General features: G+C 37.4%; 1 protein-coding gene and 1 long non-coding RNA gene across 11 annotated transcripts in view; one reads left to right on the forward strand and one right to left on the reverse strand.

Annotated features, from left to right (window-relative positions):
• Positions 1-3532: 3532 nt before the first annotated feature.
• On the reverse strand, positions 3533-5569 carry LOC140630422 (uncharacterized). The gene is made up of 3 exons (XR_012028191.1): positions 5208-5569; positions 4573-5089; positions 3533-4378 (listed from the first exon to the last, which is right to left on the reverse strand). It is a non-coding gene; the product is annotated as an uncharacterized lncRNA (long non-coding RNA).
• ATG4C (autophagy related 4C cysteine peptidase) overlaps positions 4525-26952 on the forward strand; it is an 84679-nt gene continuing 62251 nt past the window's right edge. For 2 of the 10 annotated variants that reach the window (XM_072820547.1, XM_072820549.1), the window contains exons 1-2: positions 4525-4715; positions 5206-5411. The gene's annotated coding sequence lies outside the window, so the exon portion shown is untranslated. Of the gene's footprint in view, positions 4716-5205; positions 5412-5590; positions 5722-25866; positions 26023-26952 lie in introns of those variants that run through there. The other 8 variants (XM_072820541.1, XM_072820539.1, XM_072820548.1 and 5 more) reach the window with 7 other exon arrangements.

Consider the following 26952-nt stretch of genomic DNA (forward strand, 5'->3'; position numbering starts at 1 on the left):
CCTCTCATGAATAAATAAATCTTAAAAAAAAATTCCGTCCTATTCAGCATCCCATAACATATGATAACACAGATTTAACTGTGAAATTGTATAGGATAAGCAAAGTGCTGTGGGGCTCTGAAATAAGAGCAAGCACATAGACTAGCCTGAAGAGCTCAAAGAAGAAGTCTAAAAGTATCCCCTAGATATATGTCACTGTGAGTCTCATTTCTATGGATTGTGGCAAGGGGGAGGAAAAAGATTAAATTGAGGTTGAATTTATTATATGTACATTACTTGGCAAAAAGGATTTTTTTTTACTAAGATATCAATTCAAATACTATTTACTTATTAGCACTCATATTATAGTTAAGTCCAAAACTATGAGGGATATAACAAAAGAAGTCATAATTCTCATCCTCAAGGAGTTTACTAGGAACTCAAACCATATGGCAATATATTTTGTGTTACATAAAACACAGGTTCTTTTAAGTTTTCCTCAAAATCATTTTATCATTTTTTAGTTTTAATTTTTTTTAACATTTTATGTATTTGAGAGAGAGAGAGAGAGAGAGAGAGAGAGAGATAATAGCAGGTGGAGCAGCACGGAGAGTGAGAAGGAGAAGCAGGCTTCCTGCTGAGCAGAGAGCCCAATGTGGGGCTGGATCCCAGGACCCTGGGATCATGATTTGAGTTGAAGGCAGACACTTGGCTAAGCCACCCAGGCACCCCCATTTTTTAGCTTTCAGAGGCCTACAAATTACTGGTCTCATCAAGGGCTGAGCTCAATTTATTTCAAGATAATATTATTATTTTTTAAGATTTTATTTATTTATTCATGAGAGACACAGAGAGAGAGGCAGAGACACAGGCAGAGGGAGAAGCAGGCTCCATGCAGGGAGCCTGACGTGGACTCCATCCCGGGACTCTAGGATCAGGCCTTGGGCTGAAGGCAGCGCTAAACCGCTGAGCCACCTAGGCCGCCCCTCAAGATAATATTCTTGACCAGGGATTCATGTTACACATTTACTTATTAAACAGAACTTTCATCTCTTCTTGGGTTCAGGAGGGAGATGGATAAAGAAGTATGCTTGGTAAAAGTTAAGGATTAAAAGTTTACTAACAGGGATCCCTGGGTGGCGCAGCGGTTTAGCGCCTGCCTCTGGCCCAGGGCGCTATCCTGGAAACCCGGGATCGAATCCCACGTCAGGCTCCCGGTGCATGGAGCCTGCTTCTCCCTCTGCCTATGTCTCTGCCTCTCTCTCTCTCTCTCTGTGTGACTATCATGAATAATAAAAAAAAAATTAAAAAAAAAAGTTTACTAACAAAAATCTGGAGCTGTATCACAATCTAATAGATTGGCTGGTATGGCTTCAGTATGTGCCTGGGATATGATGATATTTTAGAAAGGTCTTGATACTTAAGATAAATGTTGTTACATACACAGCAATAAATGCTCTTTCATGATTTTAGAGTGTAGCATTCTGATTAATGAAATATTCTGGTTTTAATATCGATTTTATTATAGAATCTGAATTACTAATGAAGAAAATGAAGCTTGAATGTTAAAAATGGCTTATATTAAAACTACAGGTATGAATAAGAAAGGAGTTTCAGGCCTTTTTTGGACATCACTCTGAACTCCCACAAACACTGATGGTGAGCAAGTTACTCTGAACAAAGTACTGTCTTACAATTGAGAGGGACAGAAAATATTTAAGATGTGGCTCCTGCCTCTTAGAAAGTATGTTAGCTTTTAGAGAGTTCCAGTTAACCAAATATGGGTCACCTGGGTGGTTCAGTTAGTTGGGCGTCTGCTTTGGGCTCAGGTCATGATCCCTGGGTCATTCTTTGAGCTCTCTGCTCAGCAGGAAGTCTGTCCCTCTCTTTGCCCCTCCCCTCTGCTCTTGTTCTCGTTCTCTCTCTTTCAAATAAATAAATAAATAAAATCTTAAAGAAAAGCCCTAAATGAATAAGTGATTATTAGTAGATGATGTTACATATATTTTACTTTCCATTTTCCATTCTGATTAAGCCCTCTTACGTTTTCATTTCCCTTTTCAATCTTTCCCAACTATCAAAACTATGTGTGCTTCAGAAATAGACTGTAGTGGCTAAACAAAGTGCTTTGTCCCTAGCAGCCTTAATCTGTATTTGTTGAACTGAAATGAATATCTTGTCCAGTTTTAACTTCATGTGCTTGGCAATTGGCTAAACTGGAAAGTCAAAGACACATTGAAAAATGAGGAGATGGGACGTCTGGATGGCTCAGCGGTTAAGCATCTGCCGTTGGCCCAGGGCGTGATCCTGGAGTCCAGGGATCCAGTCCCACATTAGGCTCCCTGCATGGAGCCTGCTTCTCCCTCTGCCTCTCTCTCTGTTTCTCTCATGAATAAATAAATAAAATCTTTAAAAAAAAAATGAGGAGAGAATATTGCTAAATACTGCAGCTGCCAAGAATCTCCTTTCAAAACCTAAAGTCTGTTACATGAATTATGAACTCTTTAAACTCTCTTCCACGTTTGTTTACACAATTGATCATTGAAACTACTTTAGAATATGTGTGTCAATTATTTAGCATATTTTAAAAGCTTCCTTAATAACATCTTTAATAAGTGGATGCAATTATGTATTTATTTACTGCAAACAGTTATGAATAACAGATAACCTAATTATAGTTTATCATTACCTCTAATCATTCCAATGGAAAGATTTCTTTCCCTGCATTCATATTGTTTTGGTCCATGAGTATGGAAAGCAGCAGATTGTTTTCTGTGATCATAGATTTTAAATATTTACTTGCTAGTGCTGCATAATTTAGCACACTGTAGTTGGAAAGCAGTTTGTATGGTAGTGGATGCCATGGTGGTGTTACAGAATAGTTTCCCTCTGTGACTTCTACATGAGGTTGTAAAAATGGCAAGTATTCTACTCCATTTTTCTAACCAATTAGAATCTGTTTAGCTGCAAATCCACAGATAACCAATGTTTATGGTATGCATTAATTTTATTTTGTATAATTACCATATAGTTTAAGAATTCAAGTATTGTTTCTTATATGCTATTAGTGCACAATATCAAAAATAAAATCTATCTATTCTCGGTAACCTAAATCCTTATGAAAGTAACAAAAAGGCATCTAGACCGCTGGTTTGATACATGCTATATCTGTCCTAAGAAATCGAAACAAGAAGCGAAGAAACAGTTATTTTGTTTGTTCCCTATCATAAATGTTACATTTATGATCTTGCTATATCTTTTGTGTGATTCGTTACTTGGTTGCCCTACCACATAATAGAAAATAAGTAGCTCCAGTTATCTGTTTTTGTAAGAATAACCATGAAAATAATCCAAACCGTTAACACGTTAAAAAGGTGAAAAACATAAAAAAAATTTCATGTTGGGGACGCCTGGATGGCTCAGTGGTTAAGCTCTGCTTTCCGCCCAGGGTGTGATCCTGGAGTTCAGGAATCGAGTCCCATGTTGGGCTCCCTGCAAGGAGCCTGCTTCTCCCTCTGCCTGTGTCTCTGCCTCTCTCTCTCTTATGAATAAATAAAATCTTAACAATTTTTTTTCCATTTTGAACTTTAAACTCAGCATTCTGAAAGGTTTCTTTTCCCATGTGGGTGCACAGTCCTGCAGTACAGATTGTTAATTTTTTACTTCTAGCTCTTACTATAATTTCTTATGCAATTCAGGAGCATGTCTGTAGTCCCTTTTCCAATACAATCTTTCAGTACTGCAAAACGACCTAGAATTACACTTTTCAGTAATTTAGTATCAAAACCCGTATGAGTGTGGGTAAAAATTTCCATTTCATAAAAAGCCTTTACACCATCCTGTGTTTCAGCCCTTGAAAATAATCGTAATGTGGAAAGTGCACACATTCCTTAACATCTTTTTTTTTTTTTTTTAAGATTTTTTTCAATTATTCTTGAGAGACACAGAGAGAGGCAGTGACACAGGCAGAGGGAGAAGCAGGCTCCCCGCGGGGAGCCCCAAGTGGGACTCGATCTCCGGTCCTAGGATCACACCCTGAGCCAAAGGCAGATGCTCAATCACTGAGCCACCCAGACAGACATCCCGCATTCCTTAATATCTTATATAAGTATTTACCTACAGTTTCAACTATAGCTTGGCTTAGAGAACCTTCACAACAGGATAGCAAGGAATATCTGTATTTTTATCGGTCTGCATTAGCCCAAGGAATTTAGCGACTCCTCCGAAATCACATCTCGGGTCTTGCGGGTGTCAGGAGGAGAGCGAAGACTGAGGGGCGCAGTGGATCCTGGGTCTTGTAGTTCAGGCGCTACCGGAGAGGGCGTTGCGTTGCGTGGCACGCTGGGAGTTGAAGTCCAATTGTCCAGCGGGACCTCAAAGCCGGCGTAGTGTGGATTATCTACCAGAGACACTAATTACTGACAAGATACGTTCCCTTGGCTCTATGCCTGCCATATTGGTAACCTAGGGCTTCAGGTGGCGAACGGGGGAGGGGGGGGAGCGGGGAAGGCTGAAGTGGAGCGTGGCTCTGTTGGCGCTAATGTCGCTACGGCCAATCGGAAGGATTTAGTGCCCCGGAAGTGTCTGACTTACTGGGTTGGAAGGGGAGGCCATTCCTCTAACTACGGCGGCCGGGGGAGCTCAGGAGCCTGTGGCTGCGGCGCCGAGGTCGGAGCGTCTGCGTGTGGACCGGCTGCTTTTGGGGCGGCTGCTGCTAGAGCTGGAGCCTTTCCCGGGTTGGTGTCTCCTGCACATTTTTTTGTTTTTTACACGTCTCCAATTCTGTTTCGGTGAGGGGTGATTTGAGTGGAGCGGAGTCAGGAGAAGGTTGGGACTTAGTGTCTCTGGTCGCCAAAAGATCGGTTTTTTTTGGGGGGGGGGGGTGAGGGGAACCCTGCCCTCTGTGGAGGTCCTGTGGCCAGCCGTTGAGGCTCAGGCTTTTGGCGCCTCCCTCAGCTACTTTCTAGTGTAATTTGTTTTCTGACCCCTCGCCCTTCCTGGGCTCCAGACCTAACCATAAACCTTCCTGTGGGCAGCTGTCCCCCTTGTGGCTTTGCTTGTAATCCAGAGACGACCTCTTGGCCCCTAAGCTGTCGCGTCGGTTTATAACCTTTTCCCCATTAAAAAAAGAAAAGAAGTGAAAAACAAGCATTAGATTCTCAAGATCTGCCTTCTCATTCCTAACAACCCTTTTTTCCTCCTTTTTGGCCTTCGTTACCGCTGCAGACCTTGACACACTGGCCCGAGTATCTTCACGCCTTTCCATCCAGTCGTTAAGGTCCACTCACTTGACTTGGTTCCCACTCGTCCCCAGCGCTTCCATCCACATCCACACCCACATCCACATGGTTGGAGGTTCGAATACATTCTTCTGATGACGGGTGAATCTGAGAGTCACTGGTCAACTCAGCATGCCTCTGCTTAGAGAGTTTGTATGTCTTAAGATTTCTTTGGCTTACGTTTTCCTTTTGTGTTATTTTCCCCACAGAGGTTTGCTGTTACCCTATAGTTAGGGGAGAATACTTTGTCCTGAGGGCTCTTTGTGTTGGAATTACTTAGGGGGGGATTTCCCCTCCCCATTCTTAGTCGGAACGTGTCCCCCCTGTGGAATTTGCAGTGATTTAGTGTCCGTTAATAGCAGATGGACACAAGGGAATGCCCTTTCCTTCTAGCTGGCTTGTGATTTGTTATGAGATTATGAGTCATTGAAAGTACCCAGAGGGATTGGAAAAGCCTTGAAAGGTAAAGTCTATGTATGTTCCAATTTACACATTAATAAATCTTTCCTGAACAAGGAAGAGTTTCTAATTGATACAATAATCTGATGCTGTATTGAATTATCAGCTCATTCTCCATAAATTTTGGTAACTGTTTAAAGGTAAAAAATAAAAAAAATAAAAAAAAAAGGTAAAAAATACCCAAAATAAGGAATTGTATAATGTAGTAAAAAAAGTTTAAAAACCGTTTAACTAATGCTCTTTTTCTGTGAAAGGAAGGCAAGTATGTTGAAAAATTTTTTTGTTGTAATCGTTTTTGATACTGTTATATATATTTTGATAGATCTGGTAAAACAGCATTAGGTGCTGTTCATTTATGTTTCACAGACAGACATTTTTGTACTTCCTGGCTTTATGGGGACTGTGTAACTCAAATGAGTCTGTAGCTTTTCTTCTATTCTGTTTATTGCACTGTGGAAACCCTAATAGTAACACTTACATTCCTCTTTTTTTTTTTTTTTTAAGATTTTATTTATTCATAGAGATAGAGAGAGAGGCAGAGACACAGGCAGAGGGAGAAGCAGGCTCCATGCAGGGAACCCGATGTGGGACTCAATCCCGGGTCTCCAGGATAAAACCCCGGGCTTCAGGTGGTGCTAAACTGCTGCGCCACTGGGGCTGCCCGGCATTCCTCTTTAAGCAGTCAAATGTAGTCTATACATGTCAGTAAATATAAAAATTACTTACCTATACCCTGTCAAATTGGAATTATTCCTAATTAATCAGAAATGGTTTCAGCCGTGACTATGATTTGGAGCTGAATATATATATTTCAGATGTAATTCACTCATAGAATCCTTTTTTTAAATTAATTTTTTAAAATTTAAATTCAGTGAATTAACATATAATGTATTATTGGTTTCAGGGGTAGAATTCAGTGATTCCTTGGTCTTATATAACACCCAGTGCTCATTACATCAGGTGCCCTTCTTAATGTCCATTACCTGGTTACCCCATTCCCTTACCCCTCCCCCCTCCTGTTTGTTTCCTATGATTAAAGAGTTTCGTATAGTTTGTCTCCCTCTCTGATTTCATCTTGTTTTATTTTCTCCTCTCTTCCCCTCTGATCCTCTGTTTTGTTTCTTAAATTCCACACAAGTGAGATCATATAATAGTCTTTCTCTAATTGACTTATTTTGCTTAGTATAATATCCTTTAGTTCTACTCATGTCATTGCAAATGGCAAGATTTCATTCTTTTTGATGGCCGAATAGTGTGTGTGTGTGTATATATATATATTTTTATGTATTCACTTGTTGATGGACATTTGGGCTCTTTCCATAGTTTGGCTATTGTGGACATTGGTGCTATAACCATTAGGGTGCAGGTGCTCCTTCAGATCACTACATTTATATCTTTGGGGTAAATACCCAGTAGTGCAATTGCTGGGTCATTGGGTAGCTCTATTTTCATCTTTTTGAGGAACCTCCATACTGTTTTCCAGAGTAAAACCATCAACAGCTTGCATTCCCATCAACAGTGTAAGAGGATTTCCCTTTCTCTACATCCTCGCCAATGTTTGTCATTTCCTGACTTGTTAATTTTAGCCATTCTGACTGATATGAGGTGGTATCTCATTGGGTTTGATGTGTATTTTCCTGATGAAAAGTGACATGGAGCATTTTTTCATGTGCCTATTGTCCATGTGTAGGTCTTCTTTGGAGAAATATCTGTTCATGTCTTCTGCCCATTTCTTGATTGGATTATTTGTTCTTTGGTTGTTGAGTTTGATAAGTTCTTTATAGGTTTTGGGTATTAGCTCTTTATCTGATATGTCATTTGCAGATATCTTCTCCCATTCTGTTGGTTGTCTTTTGGTTTTGTTGTTTCCTTTGCTGTGCATAAACTTTTTATCTTGAAGAAGTCTCAAGTCTTCTGCATGTGGCCAGTTTTCCCAACACCATTTGTTGAAGAGATGGTCTTTTTTTCTATACTCATGGAATTTTGACTGGATAAATGATAAGATGCTAGACATTACTCAAACTTTTAATATTTTTCCTGAGATTTTGTAGGCATTTATCAAATATGTCTTGCAATTTAACTGTCAGAAAATTATCAAAACATTTACTGAGAGCATCCTCTTGTCCTCAACTCTGTACGAGGTGCTGTTAAATCATTTTTTTTTTTAAAGATTTTATTTATTTAAATAAGTAAGTCCCAGGTCTCCAGGATCATACCCCAGACTGAAGGTGGCACCAAACCACTGGACCATCGGGACTGCCCCTGTTAAAGCATTATTGCATTTAATCAATACAACAACTCAGTGAGCTTGTGAACATTGTTTACATTTAACAGGTCAAGAAACTGAAGCTCAAACAGTTCAAGTCACTTAGTTAGTCCAGTTTATTTTGACTCATCCTACTGTACCACAGCTGCAAAGATGTGTTCTCTACTCTGGATTATATAAGAAACATTAATCCAATTAGTATTTTTAGAAGCAATTGTTATTTGGTACATGATATCTGTTATCTGTTGCTGGAGATAAAACAGTGACAAAGGAGATAAAAGTCCCTTCTCTTGGGGAGCTTACACTATAGCAGAATGTATGGGATGTAAACTTTGCCTTCAAGAAGCAGCAAGTACAGCCAATTAGCTATTTTAGATTTTATGTGTTTTAGAATGTTAAAGTTGAAAAGAGAGATTAACTAGGAAAGATTTAATGAAGAAGATGAGATTGAATCTAGAACTAAAGTAGTGACAATAGTTTCGGTAGGTAGAAACTGGGAAGAAAGTGATTCTAGCTTGAGGAATAGAAAGAAGAAAATTCTGAATCGTAGGGGAGAAAGAAGAGAGGGAGGGACAGATAACTGGACTGCTTTGTATCTTCAGTTCCTTGCACACACAAGTGCACAGTGTTGGTTGAATTTGAAACAAATGTTTAAATGAATGAAGCTATGACAAAAGTTCAGATATAAAGCAAGGAGGAATTAGATAGATCTAATGTTATTATAGTGGGACTGGAAGAAAGGAATGGATTTGATAGCTGTTGGTTAAAGAACCAGGAGGCTCTGTTAATTATTGAATATTGGGAGTAGTGTGATGGCCAAAGGAGAAGGGAGGCTACGTTATCAAGTTTGAACTCAGTGGACCAGGCGTGTTGTAGATTTACTCATTTTTTCAAATCATGAGATTAAAAAAAAAATTCCAAGATAAAACCTTTGTTTTATGAACCACTATGAAAAAAAAATACTGTCAACTAAACAAAGATCATCAACTATAAGATGCATTTATTTTCAGAGTCAAAATGTAAATATGTGATGTAGAAATGATGAAATAAAGTACTCCTTATGATGGTTGGTGGACTTTATAAACAATTTCTTTCTGTTTATAAGTAAATTTGCAATCTTTGACGGGCATTCAGTCATTTAGCATTTATTTATTAACTGGGCATTCTCCTAGGTCACAATGATGAAATAGATGGTGAGTAAATACATTTTCTACCCTCATAGAAAGTATTGCATAACTGGGAAGGCAGACATAAGTCAAATGTTCAAAGAAATTTAAAGTTCCAGTTATCGTAAGTGCTTTAAGAAAGGACTTGATGTTATGCAGAGGAAAAACTGTTTACAAGAGGGATAGCAGTGTGGATGGGGAGAGGCCAGATGATAGATGATAATATCTTGGGTAAGATGGTGGTGAAGATAGAAGTGGATGGATGGAGCGCTATATAGGAGAGGGGACTAGATGATGGGCTGAATGTGAGGAATGAGGGAGAGAAAGGTGATGGCACCACTGCTTTTTGGGTTATGTAACTGGATGGATAATGGTACAGTTACTGAGAGAACATTGTAAGGTGATCAGGTTTGCGGGGACATGATTTGTTTGTTAAAATTTTTTTTTTTTATGGTGGCATCAGTTTTCAAGGTTAATTTCTTATTTTTTTCTTTTATGTCATTGTTTGAATTAAGTATATTTGAGAAATGGTGTACCTGAAATCAATTTTTTCAGGTTTTTTTTTTTTTTTTTTTCCTTGAGAGAGCAGGGATAAAGCATTTGGAAATATGTTGGTATATGTTTTGAATTTCTATGTAACATTCGACCATATATATGAATAGGTAACTGAGTAATACAATTATATATGATCTTTATTTTCATGTGAGATTTGGAAATAAATTGGGCATCTGGCTAAATTCTAACTTCATTCAATTAGTGTGTATGTAAATTTAAATGTGTATTAGGGAGGAAGACATGCTTTTGTCTTTTCCTTGAACTGTCTCCTTTTAATAGATATGAATCAATACAATCAGTTTATTTTTAAAATTTTACGTTTCATAGTGAAGAAGTAGAATGTGTAGAACAGAGAGCATGGGCTCTGGAGTCAGATTGCCTAGACTCAAGGTGTGTTTTGTTATTAACTAGCAGTATGACCTTGTAGAAGTTATTTAGTCTTTCCAAGCCATTTTTCCCCATAATCTGTAAGATGAGGATAATAATAGCATCTGCATTATAGAGTTGCTTTAAGGATTAAATGAGATGATGTATGTGCATAGGTTAACAAAATTCCTGTACAGAATTTGTGCTTATTATTGTTACAGATATGTGATCTGAAATTATACCTGTGATAACATTTTATTTTTTTATTATTAAAGATTTTATTTATTTATTTGTGAGAGACACAGAAAGAGAGGCAGAGACATAGGCAGAGGGAGAATCAGGCTCCATGCAGGAAGCCCGATGTGGGACTCGATGCTGGGACCCCGGGACCACACCCTGAGCCAAAGGCGACACTCAACCACTGAGCCACCCAGGTGTCCCATGTGACAACATTTTTAATTATAACTAAACTAAACTATATATCATTATATCTAAAAGATCTCAATTGGAGAAAAATTTGGTTAGTCATATTTGGATTTGGATTCAGTATTATGTAAGATAGTTTTGCTGATTCATAATTGTCTTAGATGAGTTAACACATGTCCTTTTTTAATGCATTTTCATCAGAGATTATGTTTAGTCTACAGCTATAATAGGAAACTAATTGTGGCTTGGTTTGTAATTATTTTTAGCCAAAACTTTTTGAACTTCATGTTTGCTTTTAGTGCTTATGGATAGGATAAAGAAGTAGTTAGATTTAAAGTCTGCTCAGCTGCTTGAAAGTCAATTTAATTTCCACCCTACTTTTTTCTTCCAACTTTTATTTTAAAAGTTTGAAACCTATAAAGAAGCTGAAAGAATAGTACAACAAATGCCTGTATATCTTTTACTTAGATTCACTTGTTAACATTATACCTCATTTGCTTTTTCTCTCTCTAAATACATATGGTGTGCTTTCTTTTTCTTGCTGAACCATTGGAAACTAAGGTGGAGTCATCATGACACTTCACTCCAAAGTTCTTCATCATATATCTCCTATGAACTTTTATGTAAGACATTATCCTATATAGCTATAGTGCTATGTGCAAACCCAAATAACTTAACCCTGATTGATAATACTAATAGTATAGGCCATAACAAACATTTTGAATTTACTCAAATGTTTATCGGTAATGTCCCTTATAGCTTTAAAAAAATACCCCAAAAAATCTAATTGGGGCATCTGATTGGTTCAGTCAGTGAAGCATCTGACTCTTGATTTTTTTTTTAAGATTTTATTTATTTATTCATGAGAAAGAGAGAGAGAAAGAGAGAGAGAGAGAGGCAGAGACATAGGCAGAGGTAGAAGCAAGCTCCATGCAGGGAGCCTGACGTGGGACTCGATCCCGGGTCTCCAGGATTAGGCCCTGGGCTGAAGGTGGCGCTAAACCGCTGAGCCACCGGGGCTGCCCAAGATTTTACGTATTTGTTCTTGAGAGACACACAGAGAGGCAAAGAGGTTAGGCAGAGGGAGAAGCAGGTTCCCTGAGAGGAGCCTGATGTGGGACTTAATCCCAGGACCCAGGGATCATGACCTGAGCCAAAGGCAGATGCTGAACCATGGAGCCACCCAGGCGCCTTGACTCTTGATTCCTGCTCAGGTCATGATCTCACAGTCCTGGGATCAAGCCCTGCATCGGGGTCTGTGCTCAGTGCAGGGTCTGCTTGTCCCCTTCCCTCTGCTCCTACCCCCAGTCCCCCACTTGCACTTTCTCTCAAATAAACAAATCTTAAAAAAAGTACTTCCAATCAGAGATTATGAATTTTCTTAGGAAATTTCTTTTTCCTGTGTTTTTTTTTTTTTTTTTTTTTAAAGATTTTATTTATTTATTCATGAGAGACACAGAGAGAGAGGCAGAGACAGAGGCAGAGTGAGAAGCAGCCTCCCTGTAGGGAGCCTGATGTGGGACTTGATCCCAGGAACCCGGGATCACACCCTGAGCTAAAGGTGGATGCTCAACTGCTAAGCCACCCAGGCATTCCTATTGTCCTTTCTGTGTGTACCTACTATGTGTGTGTGCCAGGCATAGTATCGGAATGTTTGCCCAGGGTAATGCAAGGCAGTAAAGCCCAGAACCAGGCCCTGCCCTCACTTCCTTTGGGTCTTGATGGTGCTGCTTGGGGCTGTGGGGAAGCAGTTTTCCCTCAGTTCAACAGGGATCTGTGTGCCCCAAGGCCAGCCTGATAGGGGGGCAGCCCCTCAAGGGGACGGCAGCAATTCTCACCTTTTTCTTCCTTCTTTTTTTTTTTTTTTTGTTTTTTTTTGTTTTTTTGTTTTTTGTTTTTTGGTCTTTCAAGACTGACATTTTTGAAGAGTCCAGGCCATTTTGTTTTGTAGAATGCCTCACAAAATGAATTTGTCTTGATTGTATCCCTACAATTTCAGGTTAAATAGTTTTTTCAAGATGTTCCATAGAAGATATTGTTAACTTTCCATTTCACTACTTCAGGAAGACTATAATGGCAGTTTACCCCATTATTGGTAATGTTAAGATCAAAGATCAATCTCTTAGATTAACCAGAGATCTGCTTTTTTTTTTTTTTTAAGATTTTATTTATTTATTCATGAGAGAGGGGCAGAGACATAGGCAGAGAGAGAAGCAGGCTTCCCACAAGGAGCCTGATGCAGGACTCAATCCTGGATCCTGGGATCAGGACCCGAGCTGAAGGCAGACACTTGACCGCTGAGCCACCCAACTGCCCCAGATTTCTACATCCTAATGTTATCTTTTCCCATGTGAACTTAATAGTAATCTGTGTAGGTAATACTTTGAGATTACTGGATATTCTGTTTTCCAACAATTCTCTTTTTTATCCTTGGTTTTAGCAGTCATGGATCATGCTCGCCTGAGTCAGTCATTGCACTGGTGGTTGCCAGATAGTGGTTTTCCAGTTCTCTCAGTCCTATATATGTTTGCTGGCTGTCTTTTCTAAAGAAGAGCTATTTTTCCTCTGTCCTTTTATTTTAGTATCACTATATACACAAGGATTCTTTTTTTTTTTAATTTATCTGTTATAAGTTTGTTACCCTTCTTCTTCTTCTTCTTCTTCTTCTTCTTCTTCTTCTTCTTCTTCTTCTTCTTCTTCTTCTTCTTCTTCTTCTTCTTCTTCTTCTTCTTCTTCTTCTTCTTCTTCTCCTCCTCCTCCTCCTCCTCCTCCTCCTCCTCCTCCTCCTCCTTCCCCTTCCCCTTCCCCTTCCCCTTCCCCTTCCCCTTCCCCTTCCCCTTCCCCTTCCCCTTCCCCTTCTCCTTCTCCTTCTCCTTCTCCTTCTCCTTCTCCTTCTCTTCCTTCTTCTTTTTCTTCCTTCTTTCTCTTCGGAAGTAGCCTCCACACCCAGTGTGGGGCTTAAACTCATGACCCTAAGATTAAGAGTCCCGTGTTCCACCAACTGAGCCAGCCAGGTGCCCACTATTACTGTTTTTGGTGATTAAATTACCTCAAATTGGATTAGTCAAATTCAAGCCAGTTTCTGTGGCTTTTGCATATGTCCACATTGGTTGGCATATTCTTATTTTTTTGTACAATAAGACATTCCAGGCTCACCTTGTATGTATATTCACTGCTTGAAGCCTGGAATGAGCTATTGTACCGTGGAATACTCTTTCAACTTGGTGGGAAATGCTACTCAGAAACCATGGCTTGGCACTGAATATACTCATTGCTGCTGAAATATCATTGCTTTTAGGTCTTTAAATGGGCACACAGATGCACACACACACACTCAAAGGATATGAACTCAAATTCAAAACCACAGAGTTCATCTTCACTTTCTTTTTTTTTTTAATTTTTTTTTTAATTTTATTTATTTATGATAGTCACAGAGAGAGAGAGAGGCAGAGACACAGGCAGAGGGAGAAGCAGGCTCCATGCACCGGGAGCCCGATGTGGGATTCGATCCCGGGTCTCCAGGATCGCGCCCTGGGCCAAAGGCAGGCGCCAAACCACTGTGCCACCCAGGGATCCCTCATCTTCACTTTCTATCAGTTCATATTTTCTATCTCCTTTTCCTGTAGGGAGAATTCTGATTCAAACCTGTATCAATATATTTACTCATCTAATGTCTCCTGTAAAACACTTATGATAGTTTTGGTATTACTATATTGATACTCTCTCAAACAACAGATTTACTGACCAATTAAAGATTTCTTTGCCATTTTATGTCCTTAGGCTATATCCTGCTAAAGATCTATAATGAAATCATGTGTTCAGAGTTATTTGTATTATATTTTCCCTGTGATTATCAGTTTATTTTTTTAATTTATTTGTTTTTTAAAATATTTAATCGAGAGAGAGAGAGAGAGAGGCAGAGACACCGGCAGAGGGAGAAGCAGGCTCCATGCAGGGAGCCCGACGGGGGACTCGATCCTGGGTCTCCAACATCATGGAGGATGAAGGTGGTGCTAAACCACTGAGCCACCCGGGCTGCCCTGATTATCAGTTTAAAATAAAATTTTCTACTAATCTACTTTTAATAGACTCTTTCTGTAAAATAACTTTTCTGGTAAAATGACTAAAGTAGCCATAATAATTTAAAACTGTCATTATATATATAGTTATAGAGAACTCTAGAACAGTTATATCAGGTAGAAAATATGCATTTAAAAAAATCTTTGTAAAGCTTTAAATCTGTAGCTCTGTTTTCAAATTGATACACTGTTTAAAATTAGAAATGATGAGAAAAATGACATCAAACAATTCCATTTGTAAGCCAAAACAATTGTGTTTGTGAACATTTTAAACAATGCTCTTCTTTTGACTAATGATACAATTCAAGCATTAATCTTTAACAATAGACATAATTGTTGAGGGTACTTTAACTCATTCCTAAGAAATATGGCTAGTGTTATCCTTATTTACACCCAGAATAGTAAGATTTATATTATTTGTGTGTCCTTGGTCTTTGTATTTGAAGAATCCCACTGTGTGATATTTTTCTATGTGAATGTTCTCATTGGAAAGGGGAAAAATATTTCTCTTAATAATTGTAACATTTTATATTTCTACTGTGAGACATAACCACATTACATCTTAAGTTCTGGTTAGTTATAAACATCTTGCATTTTAGAATGTAAGTTTAATGGGGACAGGAACTGGGTTTCATGGCTCATTGTATCTCCTAGTACCTTACAAAAGTAACCACTCAAATATTTCATGAATGAATAAATGTGATATTTTGTATTTGAATGAGGTATAATTACCAGTCTCAATAATATAGATGCTTTTTTTTTTTTTTAAAGATTTTATTTATTTATTAGAGACAGAGAGAGAGAGGCAGAGACACAGGCAGGGGGAGAAGCAGGCCCCATGCAGGGAGGGAGCCTGACGTGGGACTCGATCCTGGGTCTCTAGGATCAAGCCCCGGGCTGAAGGCGGCGCTGAACTGCTGAGCCACTCAGGCTGCCTAGATGCATCTTTTTGTAGCAGAGGTAACTAATGGAATGGGACTTGGAAAAGATCTTGTCCATATTTACTTGTTAAACCTCAAAATCAGTGTGTCTCAAACTGAATTTCCCATCTTCCCCTTCTCCTCTTGGATTACTTGATTCAGTTAATGGCATAATTATCCTAAATATCAGACTTGAACTCTCCCGTCACTTTAGTCTTTCCTGTCTGTGAGTACATAAACATTCATATATTTGCATGATGTTACTAGTTCTACCATGTCAGCTTGCTGCTTATATCTTATTTCTCATCCCTTTATTGATACCCTAATTAAGGCCTTCATTACCACTCATATAGCAGTCTTCTAATTGAAGGAATTGAGAATATGTATTTATATATTTTTAAAAAGATTTTGTTTACGAGAGAGAGAGAGAGAGGCAGAGACGCAGGCAGAGGGAGAAGCAGGCTCCATGCAGGGAGCCCGATGTGGGACTCAATCCGGGGACTCCAGGATCACCCTCTGGGCTTAAGGCGGCGCTAAACTGCTGAGCCACTTGAGCCACCTGAGCCACCCGGGCTGCCCGAATTGAGAATATTTAATGTGGAAAGAGATGATGCAGCGGGAGGGGGTAAAGGTATTGGAGGTCTTTAAATATCTGATGGGTTATCTGATAGATTAGTTTCAGAAGACGCAACCAGCAACAGTTGGAAATGACACAGACCTTTGATTCCGTATGTCTTTTTTTTTTTTTAAAGCTTTTATTTATTTATTCATGAGAGACACAGAGGGAGGCAGAGACACAGGAAGAGGGAGAAGCAGGCTCCCTGCAAGGAGCCTGATGTGAGACTCCATCCTGGACCCTGGGATCACGCCCTGAACCAAAGGAAATGCTCAACCGCTGAACCATCCAGGCATCCCGGTTTTGTATGTCTTTAAAGCAAATGAAGTAGTTTAAAGTTAGCTGGAATAATGTAGCTATATGGATACTCTAGAACAGTTATGTTAGTAAAGAAAAATAGTTTAAAATAGTGTCAGCCTTTTATTTATTTATTTATTTTTTTAATTTAAAAATTTTTAATTATTTATTTATTTATTTATTTATTTATTTATTTATTTATTTATTTATTTATGATAGTCACACAGAGAGAGAGAGAGGCAGAGACATAGGCAGAGGGAGAAGCAGGCTCCATGCACCGGGAGCCTGACGTGGGATTCGATCCCGGGTCTCCAGGATCGCGCCCTGGGCCAAAGGCAGGCGCTAAACCGCTGCGCCACCCAGGGATCCCAGTGTCAGCTTTTTAAACTTACAGCGGTATTTTTAGCTCCCTATGGAGCTTGTTAAGTACTGAACTTACTGTTTGGAGGTGTTCACTCAGAGACTGGGTGAATGTACTTGGCTAGCATGTTGTAAAGGAGATCTCGCTATTATATGGGTGGTTGAACCCAATTAATGATTAGTGAGTGAGTTTGAACAAGACAGCAGAATAGATTCCTGGGGATGGGAGTGATATTTTTTTCAATCTTTTAAATTTACACATTTTCTTTCACTGCTTGCTTTCACTGTTCACAGGTTAGGAGAGATTACAGATAGATTGGAATGTGTTATTTGGGAAAATGATTAAGACATGTTATTAATATTACTACTTACTGGTTACCTAGTTTATAAATTCCCTTTTAATCCTGAGATTCTGACATCTTTCAATTGTTGCTTCTTATAAGCAGACTGCATATTTAACCACTTGCAAAGTTGCATTTTAAAGTATGGAAGCTGGGATCCCTGGGTGGCGCAGCGGTTTAGCGCCTGCCTTTGGCTCAGGGCGCGATCCTGGAGACTGGGGATCGAGTCCCACGTCGGGCTCCCGGTGCATGGAGCCTGCTTCTCCCCCTGCCTGTGTTTCTGCCTCTCTCTCTCTCTCTCTCTCTCTCTCTGTGACAATCGTAAATAAATAAAAAAATTAAAAAAAAATAAAGTATGGAAGCTCCAACCATTCATAGTTATCTGGGACCCACCAGAGGTTACTTGACATAATTAAAAATTTATTTATCAAACTACAGTAAGTATATGCTTCTTAGAGATAAGATCAGGGAGATCAAGGAATGGTTAAAACAGCCCAGATATCATTAATACTTATTACTATAATTTAAAGTAAATGATTGAAGTCATTTAAGCTCCTTATATCCCATTTAGATTGTTACGATGACGACTTTATAGTCTGTGAACGGGTAATACTCTGTGCTGTACAAATGGAGGTAGTGGATTGTAGGACCTTGATAGAAGTCATGTGTGAGGGTAAATGAGAGTAAATAAATGCTCAGTACTTAGTTTCTTCTTTTTAACTTTTAGATTCAAGAGAATAATGCATAAGTAGTAAATTTTATTTGAGTTATCACTATAAAAGTAGCTGTGTATTGATTTAGTGTTTTTAACTGGAGGGTGTGTTCCTGAGGAGTCCTAAGAATGCTTATAATATATATCCTTGAGCAAAAACGATCTTATTAGTCCCTTATTAATCTTTTTGCTATCAGCTCTTTTATCCCTCTTTTAAAAGCCAGTTTCTGAATATGTGAGTCCTACCCTTATTATGTTGCTGTTCCTTTGCTCTATCTTTTTATCTTCATCTCTTACTGCCATTTACTTTGCCTAACCCTTAGCTCTGAAAGAGGACAATCCAAGTAAATATTTCCAGGGTTCTCCCTTCGAATTTGTGCTTTTTAAAAGAAATAAACATGCTGGGTTTATAAACAACATTTTTAGACTACAAGTTTAGTGTATGAAGATAGAAAATTGGCAAATATAGGAAAAGAGGGCAAAGAAATGGATATAGTAATTGATGCTTCTGCAGACAAAGAACTGAGATGGAAAGAAATAAAAGCAGAGATGACAGACCAACATATTGAGAGACATTCAAGGTCAGACAAGGGATTAATATTTGTTACTAAAAATGCAAGCAGGTAGAAAAGGTTACAGTAGATGAAAACTTAGAATGGACCTCACAGTTCATTTTATTTGATGGTATAGCTAAAAGCACATAAAAATTCTAAATCAATATCTATATTTCATCTTGCTGCAGAATACCATTTGGAGAAGATGCCTAAGCATACGCAAATCCTGTAAGTCTGCAGTGTTTTTGTCGGTTGTACTGTGTGACTGAGATATATTCTGTAGAATCAGTCCCTAAAGTTCTGTCTGTCAGGAGCTTTTACTTGGCTTTAAATTCTCAGTGGATAAAATATTCTTCTATCTATTGCTCTATGGGAGAGGCTGATAACCTTCATCTGCCCTTCAAGGACATTGATTTGAGTACCCTTTACATTTATCAGTTTATAATTTATCGACTGTCTTAATGCACAGTTATGGTTAGAAAAGTGACTCTCTAAAAATGACATCTGGGTCTCAATCGATGATTTTCATATCAAATATTGTAGTTCTGCTTTCCAAAAGAACTCTGCTTAATGTTCACTCTGCTTTTCACATCATTAACAGTAAAGTTTAGGAATATACCCCATCTGGTAGCTTTATGTTTACGAAGATAAAGTAAATTAGAGCTTTCTTCTCTTTACTGCTGTTTTTTAATTAAAATGGATTTGTCAGAATGTAAGCAGTGAGTAGAAATATGGGATTGGTGGATGATAAGATTTATTGTAGTTTGCATTAATAAAGAAAGTCTAAAAAAAAAAAAAAGAAAGTCTAGTTGAGGGACACCTGGGTGGCTCAGTGGTTGAGTGTCTGCCTTTGGCTCAGGGCGTGATCCCAGGATTCGGGATCAAGTCCCACATTGGGCTCCTTGTGGGGGGCCTGATTCTCCCTCTGCCTATGTCTCTGCCTCTCAATCTGTGTCTCTCATAGATAGATAAATAAATAAATAAATAAATAAATAAATAAATAAATAAATAAATAAAATCTTTAAAAAAATGAAGTCTAGTTGTCTAGTTGAAAAAAGTTACTAATTTCTCTAAAGTTTAGGAAAAAACCATAAATCCCTTCTTAAAAAAAATATCCCCCCCTTTCTTTTTTACCATAAATCCCTTCTTAAACGTGATTGGAAGTTTCAAAGAATGCTATTTTGATGGTTTTCCAGACTAAGGCTCTGACATACATAAACTAAACAAGATTTTGGCATATCAGTTTGCTCACTGGAGCCAAGTATTTAGAATAACAAAAGAGACTGAAAGATACTAGATACACTTGATGTTAACTAAAAGGCCAAGAAGCGATCGAAATATACTAGATAACGGGTAAATCATCATTTTATACCTGAGAGAGAATGAATTTTAATTCATTTTTTAAAAAAAATCAGGAAAGCTTTAGGAAAGGGAAGTTGTGGGTGTGGATAGTTTAGAATTTTTAATGGGACTACTCTTAAAGTTCATTGTGGTTTCATTTGTGTTTTTTGCTCATTTGTAGTTAAACTCAAAGTACTGTTTGTTTTGCCTTTCCTTGGCTTATCTTATACAAGTATAAAACAAGACATATTAAGAGACTGAATGGACTCCATTATTAATTTGTTCCTTTTCCTCTTTCCAAATCTCACTACTATTTTAAGGAGAAACAAAAATTACGAATTAACTAGGGATATCCTCCAAGTTGTTTTATTCAGCCAGGGCTGCCCTAGGGAATTGCATTGAGGAAGTTATGTTTTCTATATGACTAAATAGCTGAATGTGATGTCTTGAAGAACCAGAAGAATAAAACTGTATATCTTAAAAAGGAAAAAGTACTGTCTCAGCATTTTCTATTTCTCAGAGGTTGCTTAGGAATTTTGTAATAGACTGTCCTCTCTGTAGCTTTCTTCATCAAGCAGTTTCAAGCACATTTGTAATTTCCTGTATTCAATTTTTTATCAGACCAATTTATTTATTTATTTATTTATTTATTTATTTATTTATTTATGATTTTATTTATTTATTCATGATATATATAGAAAGAGGCAGAGACACAGGCAGAGGGAGAAGCAGGCTCCATGCAGGGAGTCCGACGCGGGACTGGATCCCCGGACTCCAGGATTGCGCCCTGGGACAAAGGCAGGCGCTAAACCGCTGAGCCACCCAGGGATCCCCCTGAGCAATTTATTTTTGAATATTATTTTAAAAGAGGTTCAATGTAAACAATTTAAATAAAGCACAAAATATAAAGAAAAGATGACATTTCATCTCTCAGGTCCACTTTTATTTATTTATTTATTTATTTTTCTTAGTTCCACCTTTAGCATGGACCTCTAGACCATGTTTTTGTATATTAGTGTAACTGTATGTGTATATATAGTATATATACCTACAGATGGGTAAATTGTATTCATGCTATTCTCTCTTCCTTTTCCTCAAACTGTATAGTTAGTAAACTTTACTTTTTTTAGAGCAGTTTTGGGTTCATAGCATGATTGAGAGACAGAGTTGTTATATACCTCTTCCCCCACAAAACAGAATTTTCCCCACTATCAACATTCTGCCCCAGAGTGGTACACATTTGTTATTGTCAGACCTACACGGACACATCATTATCACTCCAGGTTCATAGTTTACATTAGGGTTCACTTATGGTGTGCATTTTGGAGATTTGGATAAATGTATAATGACATGTATCTACAACTATAATGCTCTAGAGAATAGTTTTATTGCCTAAAAGTCCTCTGTGCTCTGGCTATTCATTCATTACCCACACTGCCTCCATCCCTCACAAACACTGATCTTTTTACTGTTTCTGTAATTTTGCCTTTTCCAGAGTATCATACTATTGGAATCATACAGTTTGATAAACAGTGACCTTTTAAGATTGGCTTCTTTCACTTAGTAATACACATTTAGTTTTCCCTAATATCTTTTATGGCTTGATAGCTCATTTCTTTTAAGCATCTGAGTAATAGTCGACTGTCTGGATGTATTACAGTTTATGTATCCAGTCATCTACTGAAGGAAATCTTAGTTGCTTCCAAGTTTTGGTAATTATGAATAGAAGCGCTATAAACATCTGTGTGCAGGTTTCTGTGTGGATTGTTTTTATTTCATTTGGGTAAATACCAAGGACCACAATTGCTGAATAATATGCTGAGAGTATGTTTAGTTTGTAAGAAGCTGCTGAACTGTCTTCCAAAGTAGCTGTAACATTTTACATTCCTATCAGCAATGAATGTGAGTTCTTATTGCTTGATGTCCTTGTCAGCATTTGGTGTTTTGGGTTTTGCCCATTTTAATAGATATGTCGTGATATCTCATTGTTTTAATTAGCTCTCCCTGATAACATATGTGTAACATATTCATGTGCTTATTTGCCATCCTTATATCTTCTTTGGTGAGGTGAGTCTGTTAAGGTTTTTGGCCCATTTTAAACTTAGGTTGTTCATTTTCTTATAGTTAAGTTTTAAACATTCTGGGTATGTTTTGGATAGTCCTTTAGCAGATGTGTCTTCTGCAAATATTTTCTCCCAGTCTGTGGCATGTCCTTTCTTTCTCTTGACATTGTCTTTCACAGAGAAGTTTTTAATTTTAATGAAGTCTAGCTCACCAGTTATAAAAAGTCATTGCCATGCTACAGGTCATTTAGGTTTTCTTCCATGTTATCTTCTAGGACTTTTATAGTTTTGTGTTACAATATGTCTATGATCCATTTTGAATTAATTTTTGTGAAGTGTGTATGATCGTTTATCTCCTTTTTTTTTTTTTAAGATTTTATTTATTTATCCATGAGAGACAGAGAAAGAGAGATGCAGAGACACAGGCAGAGGGAGAAGCAGGCTTCATGCAGGGAGCCTGATGTGGGACTCAATCCTGGGACTCCAGGATCATGCCCTGGGCTAAAGGCAGACGGTAAACCGCCGAGCCACCCAGGGATACCCCTATCTCCTTTCCCCACCCCCCCAGGTGTACATCCAGTTTTCCAGCAACACTTATTGAAAAGACTGTCTTTGCTCTGTTGTATTGCCTTTGTTCCTTTGTCAAAGACCAGTTGACTATATATGGGTCTATTTCTAGGCTCTTTATTCTGTTCCATTGATCTATTTGTCTTCTCTTTTGCCAGTACCAATAATAACGTCTGTCTGATTTTGGTATTAGGGTAATGCTGACCTCATGGAATGAGTTAGGAAATATTCTCTCTGTTTCTGTCTTTTCGAAGGGGGTGTAGAGAATTGGTATAATTTCTTCCTTAAATGTTTGGTAGAATTCAACAGTGCAACCATCTGAACCTGATGCTTTCTTTTTTAGATGTTTATTTATTGTTGATTCAATTTCTGGTCAATAGATATAGGCCTATTTAAATTGTTTATTTCTTGTGTGAGTTTTGGCAAACTGTGTCTTTAAAGGAATTGCATCATTTCATCTAAGTTATCAAATTTGCAAGCTTAGAATTGTCCATAATACTCCTTTATTGTCCTTTATTGTCCATGGGATCTGTGGTGATGTCCTGTTTCATTTCTGATTTTAGTCTTTTGTATCTTCTCTCTTTTTCTTAGCCTTGCTAGAGGCTTATAAATTTCATTGATCTTTTCAAAGAACCAGCTTTGATTTTGTTCATTTTTCTCTATAGGTTTCTTTCTTTATGCCTTAATTTTTATTATTTCTTTTTTCCTGCTTACTTGAGGTTTAATTTGCTCTTCTTTTTCTAGTTTCCTAAGTTGGAACTTTAGATTATTGATTTTAGATCTTTCTTCTTTTCTAATGTTTGCACTCAATGCTATTAATTTCCTTGTAAATATTAAGAGAATTTTCTGCATCACAAATTTTAAGTTGCGTTCTCATTTTTCATTTAGTTAAAAACATTTCTTAATTTCTCTTGAGGTTTCTTATTTGGCCCTGTGTTATTTGAAGTGTTTTATCTAATTTCCAAGTACTTGGAATATTTCCAGCTAACTTTCTGTTATTGATTTCTTATTTAACTCCATTTTGGTGAGAACAAATATTGTATGATTTCTATTCTTTTAAATTTGTTAAGATGTGTTTTATGGCCCAGAATCTGGTCCATCTTTGTGAATATTCCATGTGAACTTGAGAATAATATGTTATCTGTTTTTGTTGAGTGAAGTAGTCCGTCAATTATGTCCAGTTGATTGGTGGTGCTGTTTAATTCAGTACCATCTTTACTGATTTTCTGCCTTCTGACCCTTTTTTTCTTTCTGTTAGAGGGGTGTTAAGGTCTCCAACCTTAATAGAGGAATCATCTGTTTCTTCTTACAGTTTTATCAGTTTTACCTCACATATTTTGATGTTTCTTGAATATCTTTTTATGGTAATAAATATAGATCTATGTCATAATATGTGTATAGCATAATTTTGTCATCAGCAGATAAATATCTATTATCTATTAGCACACCAGTTTGCTAGGTGTCAGGATACAGTAGTGAACAAGATATATTCTCTGATTCACGGGCTTTATTATTTGAGAAATAAATATGTAAAATGTTTCTTCAGGCTCCCCCAGGTTCATCTCTTATGATGATGAAAAAATATGAAATTCCTTTAATGTGCATTACTTAGATTTAGTAAGTTTGAAAATATTTTCTTATGTTTATTGGTCTTTTTTTTAGAGTACCTGGATTTTTTTTCTATTTGGGTGTTTTTTCCCTTATTGATTTGTAGTCCTTTGTATTTTAGAGACATTTACCCTTTTTCTGTGTAATAGATATTGAATTTTTTCCTAATTGATGAATTATAACTCAACCCAGTTAATGTTCTTTTTATTCTTCCTGTATGAAAGTTTCCATTAAAAAAAAAAAGATTTTATTTATCTATTTGAGAGAGAGAGAGAGCATATGAGCAAGCTAGGAGAACGGCAGAGAGGGAGGGAGAGGGAATCTCAAGCAGATTGCCCTCTGAGCTCAGAGCCCGACACAGGGCTCTATCCTGTAACCCTGAGATCAGGACCTGAGCCGAAATCAAAAGTTGGATACAACTGATTGAGCCACCCAGTTGCCCTTTGAAGTTTTCACTTTTATGCAATTACATTTTCCTTTCTGATTTTTAGTTTTGCATTGCCATGCTTAGAAAGTCCTTTTCTATAACACTGTTAGAATTTTTTAAGATTAATATTTCCTTGCATGTATACATGTGCCAAGTGGGTGCATTTGCATTTAATTCTTTTATTTGTCTAGAATTTGTAATGCACGAGGTAGCTTTATTAAACTGGCTAGCTTATTACTCTAGCAATTTTTTTTTTTTAAAGATTTTACTTATTTATTCATAAGAGACACAGAGAAAGAGAGAGGCAGAGACACAGGCAAAGGGAGAAGCGGGCTGCATGTGGGGAGCCTGACGTGGGACTCGAACCTGGGTCTCCAGGATCACATCCTGGGCTGAAGGTGGTGCTAAACTGCTGAGCCACCAGGGCTGCCCTACTCTAGCACTTTTATTTTTTTATTTTTAAATTAAATTAGCCTTTTTTTTTTTCAGTGATGTGAAATATTCCTTATATCAGGTACTAGAGTCTCACATGTGTTTGGATTTATTTCTATTCTCCCTATTATGTTTTTAGTCTTGTCATCGTTTGCTAACAAATAATAAATTTAAGTATAACTAGACTTTAACTACTCTAGTTTTACAATGTGTTTTAATAGTAAGGCAAATCCTCCCCTCGTTTAAAATTTTTGGTTATTCCCTTTTAAAAAAAATAAAAATTCTATTCTTATTCTTGCATATTTTCTCTAAGTTTAAGTAAGAGAAATACATAAAACACAACTAAAATCCCTTACCCAGATACATATTTTTTATATGTATATATGAAATATTTTTTCTGAACCATTTGAGAATAAGTTGTATTCATTGTGACTCCTTATGCCTAAATATTACAGTGCAGATTTAGTAAAAATACTACTGTCTGTTGTCTAGATTTATCAATATAAATACCTTTTATAATTTTATTCCTTTTTCTTAGAAGCAGGTATTCCATTTAGCTGTTGTGTCTTTTTAGTTTCCTTTGATGTAAAATGTTTCCATGGCCTTTCTTTGTCTCACATGACACTGACATTTTTGAAGAATATGATTTTCGCTCCCCTTTAAAAATAGATGGTTCCTCATTTGAGGTTTGAGTAGTTTCCCCATGCTAGGTTCAGATTTGCATCTAGGCTGGCCTATTATAATTGTGATGTACTCTTCTCAAGACTTGCCTCTGAAGGCAAAGAATAGCCCAAGGCTGTCTGTTCCACATTGGCAAAGTAATTGTTTAATAGACATTTTTATTGAAGTATAATATACAAAGAGAAAAGTAAACAAATAATAAATGGACAGTTCTGTTTTCACGAAGGGGTTAGACCCATATTTTTACCATGTAGATTATAATAGAACATTAGCACCCATAGCCTACCCTTGTATCTCCTCTTGGTCACTCCTTCCTCTTTTTTTTTTTTTTAAGATTTTATTTATTTATTCATGAGAGACACAGAGAGAGAGAGGCAGAGAATTAGGCGAGGGAGAAGCAGGCTCCATGCAGGGAGCCTGATGTGGGACTCGATCCTGGGACCCCTGGATCACACCCTGAGTTGAAGGCAGGTGCTCAACCAGTGAGCCACCCAGGCATCCCAGGTCACTCCTTCCTCTTCCCTGAAGGTAATTTCTAATTTGATTTCTAATATCATAGATCAATTTTGCCTATTTTGGAACCTTTAGAAAGGGACTCATATATATTTTGGTGTGTTGGCTTCTTTAGCTCAACATTATGTTTGTAAGATCTATTAACATTGTTGATGTAGTTGTCGTTCATTCTTACTGCTGTATATAATATTCCATTTTTATAAATATACTAGCAGCACTTGGATGGCTTAGTTGGTTGAACAACCAACTCTTGGTTTTGCCTCAGGCCATGATCTCAGGGTGGGGAGACTGAGCCCTTGTTGGCTCAATGTATAGTCTGCTTGAGATTCTCCTTGTCCCTCTCCCTGCTCATGTGCTCTCTCATTCGCTCTCTAAATAAATAAATAAATCTTAAAAAAATACACAGTACTTCCATTTCACGGTTGATGGATGTTTGAGTTGGTAGTTTGGAGCTGTGAATTATACTACTATTAATAGGTTTATATATACACTTTATTGAACATATGTATGCATTTCTGTTGTGTATAGTCCTAGGAGCACAGTTTCTAGGCAAAGGCTATGAATATGTTCACTTTGAATAGCTATTGCCAAACACTTTGGCAAAGTGGCTACATTAAGTTTTAATCACACTGGTGGTGTATGAGTTCCTATTGCTTAACATGTAACACTTGTAATTTATTGACTTTTTAAGGTTTAGCCAACCTGGTATATTTGTAACACCGTCTTGTTTCAATAAATGTTTTCCCTATTAAAGACTTTACTTAGGCATATTGGCCATTTGGTCATCCATTTATAAAGTTGTGTCATCCGTTTATAAAACTCCTGTATTTTGTGTATTCTACTTTTTTTTTTTTTTCTGAGATTTTCTCATTGACTTGTGGGAGGCCCTTGAATATTCTCTTTGTATTAACTGAAATGTAATTGACACATAACATACTAGTTTCC

This window comes from Canis lupus, chromosome 3 (assembly GCF_048164855.1).
Source record: "Canis lupus baileyi chromosome 3, mCanLup2.hap1, whole genome shotgun sequence".
NCBI classification, from domain to species: domain Eukaryota; kingdom Metazoa; phylum Chordata; class Mammalia; order Carnivora; family Canidae; genus Canis; species Canis lupus.